The sequence below is a fragment of the Heloderma suspectum genome, chromosome 7 (genome assembly GCF_057233095.1).
Source record: "Heloderma suspectum isolate Gila_16-S chromosome 7, 16-S_ref, whole genome shotgun sequence".
In the NCBI taxonomy this organism is placed as follows: Eukaryota; Metazoa; Chordata; class Lepidosauria; order Squamata; family Helodermatidae; genus Heloderma; species Heloderma suspectum.
This window is the reverse complement of record NC_139464.1, coordinates 119,166,486-119,172,680: the sequence shown is the minus strand read 5'-3', so window position 1 is coordinate 119,172,680 and position 6,195 is coordinate 119,166,486.

Sequence of the window (6,195 nt, the reverse complement as noted above, 5' to 3'; positions counted from 1 at the left end):
TTGGTTAACAGTTCATCAGGAATCTTATAATGCTGACACAGTGCAAACCATGGTGGTGTCTGGTGAAGTAAATCTTCAATAGTTGGGACTATTAATTTTCTCATAATCCATTTAACTGAGAAAACTGAAAACAATTAAAATGGTTACAGTGACGGTTTTGAGGCTTTTAATTGACATCTCAAAATGCAATAACGTTATTTTTTCAATTAAAGTATTATTAAGAAATGGAACTTTTAATTTACATTTTAAAAGGCACACTGTTCAGTTTTGTTTCCCAAAATTTCCCAAATGGATTGTATCTAATACATTAGCCCTCATTATTCAGAAACTGGTATCTCAGAATGTAATGGCTACAATCCAGCAGAGTGACGATTCATCCCACTGGAATCCCAGGATGCCAGTCCTGATTTGTCGAGTAGGGGTGCACGAAAGTCACTTACCTGGTCTCGCAGCTTTTCGCGGTGGGGGGGAGGCGCTTCGCTGCTCTCCCCACGAAGTTCAGCCCGGGGGGGGGAGGCTTCCCGCCTCGCCTGGCCGAAATTCAGGCCGGGGAGGAGGCGCCTCGCCTCGCCCAGCCGCGAAATTAAAAGTTTAAAAAAAAAAAAAAACGCCCCCGTGATAGGCTACGTGACGATTAACGTAGCCTATCACGGCTAGATCTGCAAAGTCAGCCGTGATAGGCTACGTAAATCGTCACATAGCCTATCACGGGGGTGTTTTTTTTTTCTTTTATTGGAATGGCGGCGGCAGCAGCCAGTCGAAAGATCGGCTGCCGCCCCTGACGAAGACCCGACGAACCGCCGCCGGGACCCGCCACCAGGAGGGAGATTCGGGAAGGTAAGTCCCATCCCGGGCGGGCGGAGAATTTCTCCCCGAAACTTCTTCGGGGGGCCGAACACGTTGGCGCTCGGCCCCCCGAAGTTTCGGGGAGAAATTCTCCGCCATCCCTATTGTCAAGTCCTTAAAAACTTGAGTTCAGACATAATACGGAACTCTAGTTCAATGCAAGCCAGGAATGAAGTGTCTAAGCCAGCATGCAAGGGGAGGAGGGGAAAGGAAGGAACATGCGACCCTGAACTTCAGTCCCGGTTTCATAAGCCATGGTTTGTGAAGCTGGGAAGGAATGTCCAAATGCAGCCAATGTAATGGTGGTGAATGATACATGTGGTCAGTGACGCTCACAACTATAATACGGGGTCATTTTGCACTAGGGAGTTTGCTCCGAGCAGTGTTGCTGCAGATGTTCCAGCCCATAGGGATATTTGCATTGTAGGTATATGGCTATTATCAAATTCTGTTCATTTACAGAGTCACTGTAGTATGAACATCTTCCAGAAAAGCAGTAAGTCAGTGTGTTAATCTCATGTGATATTATTGCATGATGTAGTAGTAATGGGGGACTTCAATTTCCCCAATATTTGTTGGGAGACAAATTCTGCAAAACATGGCCCCTCCAGGAAATTCCCGACTTGTGTGGCAGAAAACTTCCTCCTACAGAAAGTAGAGGAAGGAACTAGAGGATCGGCTATCCTTGACTTGATCCTCACCAAAAGAGATGACTTAGCGGATAAAGTAGCAGTTACAGGAACTCTGGGGGAAAGCGACCATGTTGTACTTGAGTGCTTGGTTCTAAGGGAAGCAAAAGCCGAGTGTAGCCAAACGTGTACCCTGGATTTTAGGAAAGCTGATGTTAATAAACCCAGAACAATGATCGGTAAGGTCCCACAGCAAGCGACGCTAACGAGAAAAGGAGTCCAAGATGGGTGGGAGCTTTTAAAAAAGGAAATTCTCAAGGCACAATTACAAACAATTCCAACAAGAAGAAAAGGTGGAAGACAACAGAAGAAGCCAATGTGGCTTCACAAAAAGCTTTGGGATGACCTGAAAACCAAAAAGGACACATATAGGAAGTGGAAAGAAGGCCAAGCAACAAAGGAAGAGTACAGGCAGGTAGCACAGAATTGCAGGGATGGCGTCAGGAAGGCTAAAGCTGAGAATGAGCTGAGGTTAGCGAGGGATGCTAAAAACAATAAAAAGGCTTCAGCTACGTGCAGAGTAAAAGGCAGAGGAAAGAAATGGTGGTTCAGCTATTAAATAAGGATGGCGAAACGATAACAGATGACAAAGAAAAGGCAGAGGTGCTCAATTCCTACTTTGGCTCAGTCTTCTCCCAAAAGAGGGTCTATGACCCCCCTGGCAAAGGCGAAGTACAGGCTGAAGGGGCAGGATTGCAGCTTGAGGTCGATAGGCATATGGTCAAGGAACACCTAATTACTCTAAATGAGTTCAAATCTCCAGGGCCAGATGAACTGCATCCTAGAGTCAAAGGAACTGGCAGAAGAACTCTCAGAACCGCTGTCTACTCTCTTTGAGAAATCATGGAGGACGGGGGAAGTGCCAGATGACTGGAGGAGGGCAAATGTTGTCCCTATCTTCGAAAAGGGTAAAAAGGAGGAACCTGGGAACTACAGACCAGTCAGTCTGACATCAATCCCTGGGAAAATTCTGGAGCAGGTGATAAAGCAATCCATCTGGAAGCACCTTGAAAACAATGCCGTGATTACTCAAAGCCAGCATGGATTTGTCAAAAACAAGTCCTGCCAGACGAATCTGATCTCATTTTTTGATCAAGGAACCTCCCTTGTGGACCGTGGGAATTCTGTAGACATCATATACCTCGACTTCAGCAAAGCTTTTGACAAAGTGCCCCATGATATCCTGATGAGCAAACTAGCTCAAAGTGGGCTAGATGAAACAACGATCCAGTGGATCCACAGCTGGCTAAGAATCGGACTCAAAGAGTGCTTCTCAATGGGACCTTCTCAAGCTGGGGAGAGGTAACGAGTGGGGTACCGCAGGGCTCAGTCCTGGGCCCAGTGCTCTTCAACATTTTTATTAATGACTTGGAGGAGGAGGTGCAGGGAATGCTGATCAAATTTGCAAATGACACAAAATTGGGCGGGATAGCTAATACTTTGGAAGACAGAAACAAAATTCAAAGTGATCTGGATAGACTGGAGCACTGGGCAGAAAACAACAGAATGACATTTAACAGGGATAAATGCCAAGTTCTGCACCTAGGAAAAAGAAACCAAATGCACAGTTACAAGATGGGGGATACGTAGCTCAACCACACTACAAGCGAGAAGGATCTTGGAATTGTTGTCGATCACAAGCTGAATATGAGCCAACAATGTGATGTGGCTGCAAAAAAGGCAAATGCTCTTTTGGGCTGCATTAATAGAAGCATAGCTTCCAAATCCCGGGAAGTACTAGTTCCCCTCTACTCAACACTGGTTAGGGCTCATCTGGAGTACTGTGTCCAGTTCTGGGCACCACACCTTAAGAAGGATGCAGACAAATTGGAGAGGGTCCAGAGGAGGGCAACAAAGATGATCAGGGGACTGGAAACAAAGCCCTACGAAGAGAGACTGAAAGAACCGGGCATGTTTATCCTTGAGAAGAGAAGACCGAGGGGAGATATGATAGCGCTCTTCAAGTACTTGAAAGATTGTCCCAGAGAGGAAGGCCAGGATCACTTCTTGATCATCCCAGAGTGCAGGACACGGAATAATGGGCTCAAGTTACAGGAAGCCAGATTCCGGCTGAACATCAGGAAAAACTTCCTGACTGTTAGAGCAATACGACAATGGAACCAATGACCTAGGGAGGTGGTGGGCTCTCCCACGCTGGAGGCATGCAAGACAAGGCTGGACAGCCACCTGTCAGGGATGCTCTGACTTGGATACCTGCACTGAGTTGGGGGTTGGACTTGATGGCCTTGTAGGCTCCTTCCAACCCTATGATTCTATGATTCTATGATACTTGATCAGGCTTTTGGAAAAATATTTGCAAGTCTCTCAAAATTGGAGATATCTTTTTATCTTAAATGGTCACATTCAGGTCAGCCAAATGTCAAACCTTGCTACAGGACTGCTTCCGCACTAGGTGATTAGTGCGGAATTGTCATGCTTTGTTCACTCACGTTTTGCGGGGCATTATCCACACAACTTAGTAACCAGATCATTGCTGTCTCGCGGTGTCCCCATGATTCTACTGCCTGGAGTCCCTCCAGATGGAGGGCTTCCAGCACTAGCAGTTAGAAGGCACTGTGCAGCAGTTTCATCTTTTCTCCTTAATGGATTTTCTGTGTTAAGGGAAAACATGGAAGTAGTGGGAAAACACAGGAGGGTCACGAGTAGAAGGCAGTAGCATCTGGACCCTCGTAAACATCACTGAATGAGATGGGACAGGGTGATGCTGCTGTAAAAGCCTCATCTGGAAGTACCCCAGGAAGGCCAGCTCTTTTGGAAAGGGCAAAAGAGCAGTGCAATCTCCAGGGCTGTGAATGCCCTTAGCACTACTCATCCAACTTTTGTAAGAGGTGTGTTTTCCACGTGTGCAGTGACTTTAAGCCAGTCTTCCCCAGTCCAGTGCCCTCCAGATATTTTGGACTTCTACTCCCATCAGCCCCAGTCAGCATTGCCAGTGGTCAGGAATTCTGGGAGTTGTAGTCCAAAACATCTGGAGGGCACCAGGTTGGGATAGGCTGCTTTAAGGGCTTGAGCCCTATCGCCACGCCCACTACCGTGTACGGAACATGGCAGGATGTACCCACGAAATACTAAATCCCCAGTAGTGTGGAAAGTCCATTGCAATTCCACTTGTAACTTTCAGTAGAGCAGCAATGATTTTGTAATGTCGGAGCTCACCCTCTGGAAGCACACCAAGAATGCTTCATCCTCTTTAGAAATGGAGAGGAAGTGTGCAAGAATCCACAGATCAGATAAAGTAATGAGTTAGTATTTATTTATTTATCTATCTATCTATCTATCTATTTATTTATTTAAATATTCCTATGCCGCCCTTCATTATCAAATCACAGGGCAGTATGCAAAACTCATTAAAACAACAATTAAAATAAAATATAAAGATACAAACAAACAAAAAATCCAATAAGCTAGGTATTAAAATCAGCAGATGCCTGAGTAAACAGATGGGTTTTCAACAGGTGCTGAGAAATCACCAAGGATTTCTGATTAGAATTAGAATTCTGAACATTAATAAAAGCTTTTAAAATCCTTGTAACCTTTTACGTTTAATCCTCATTTGAAAACAGCTCTCAAGTTTTTCCTTTTTATAGCATTTCTTTGGTCTCGGTGAAATGCTGCCCTTTAAGTGCAGTGTGCTTATGCTGTGTTCTGGGATTAAACAACAATGATAAAATACTTAAGACACCAATCTCAATTATTCTTTGCAATTAAGAGCAGATCCAATTTTAACCACTACTGCGCCATAAGTATAGCCGTTGTGTTGAAAATGAAAACCCTTTTTCACATTATTAATAAGGAAAAATACAACATAGTGATTCCCCTCTCCCCTCACAAATTCTTCCACTAGGGATGCAATAATTGGATCAGATGGAAGATAACTTCTCCCCACACACCCCTCCCAATTTCTGCACTCCATTATGCCATGTCTTGCAGCTACTATAATTCATACGCAGTTGTCAGGATAGCAACACGGGTTCCTTTCTTCCAGTTGTCTTTGGGATATCGGCTGTCGTAAGAAGAAACAACGCTGTGGGGGAAGAAAGGCAGGTATCTCAGGATTTCATGACACATTGTGCCAGAGTATTTTTCATTAGTGCTACTGGCAGGAGGACTTGACTCAACAACTCCAAAGGGGTTAAAGAACCATTTTTTTGCTGTAAAAAAAATCAAATCATGCAGTTCTAAAGAAGAAGAATCCCTTCTTTAAAGGCATGGATAGAGCAATTGCCTTTTTAATCCAGCCTTGCAGGGGGAAAACTCACTGTCAAGTGACAACATTTTGAAATATCCTGGATAATGTAGAAAACCCCTACTGTTTACAGGCATAAGTTTCATAAATCAATATTGACTGTGCATTGTAAGGGGACCTAAGAAGGGGATGCTTTCTCTTTTGGGTGAGTTCAGTACTCCATAGAATGAAGGTGACCTGTTTCCAAAATATGGCAAGTGCATTCCTTCAGTTAATGCAAATTTGGGCCGAAATGGCCTGTAGATCCTTATATTACAATGATACAATTTTCCAGTTGGTTATGTGACAAAGTGTGCACACGCTGCAGGTTCCGTCTGTTTAATCTGCTGCCTATGAAGTCTGAAAGGTTGCTAACTTTAAAAAAAAAGCCTCTGGGTGGGGGGCCAGAGGCAG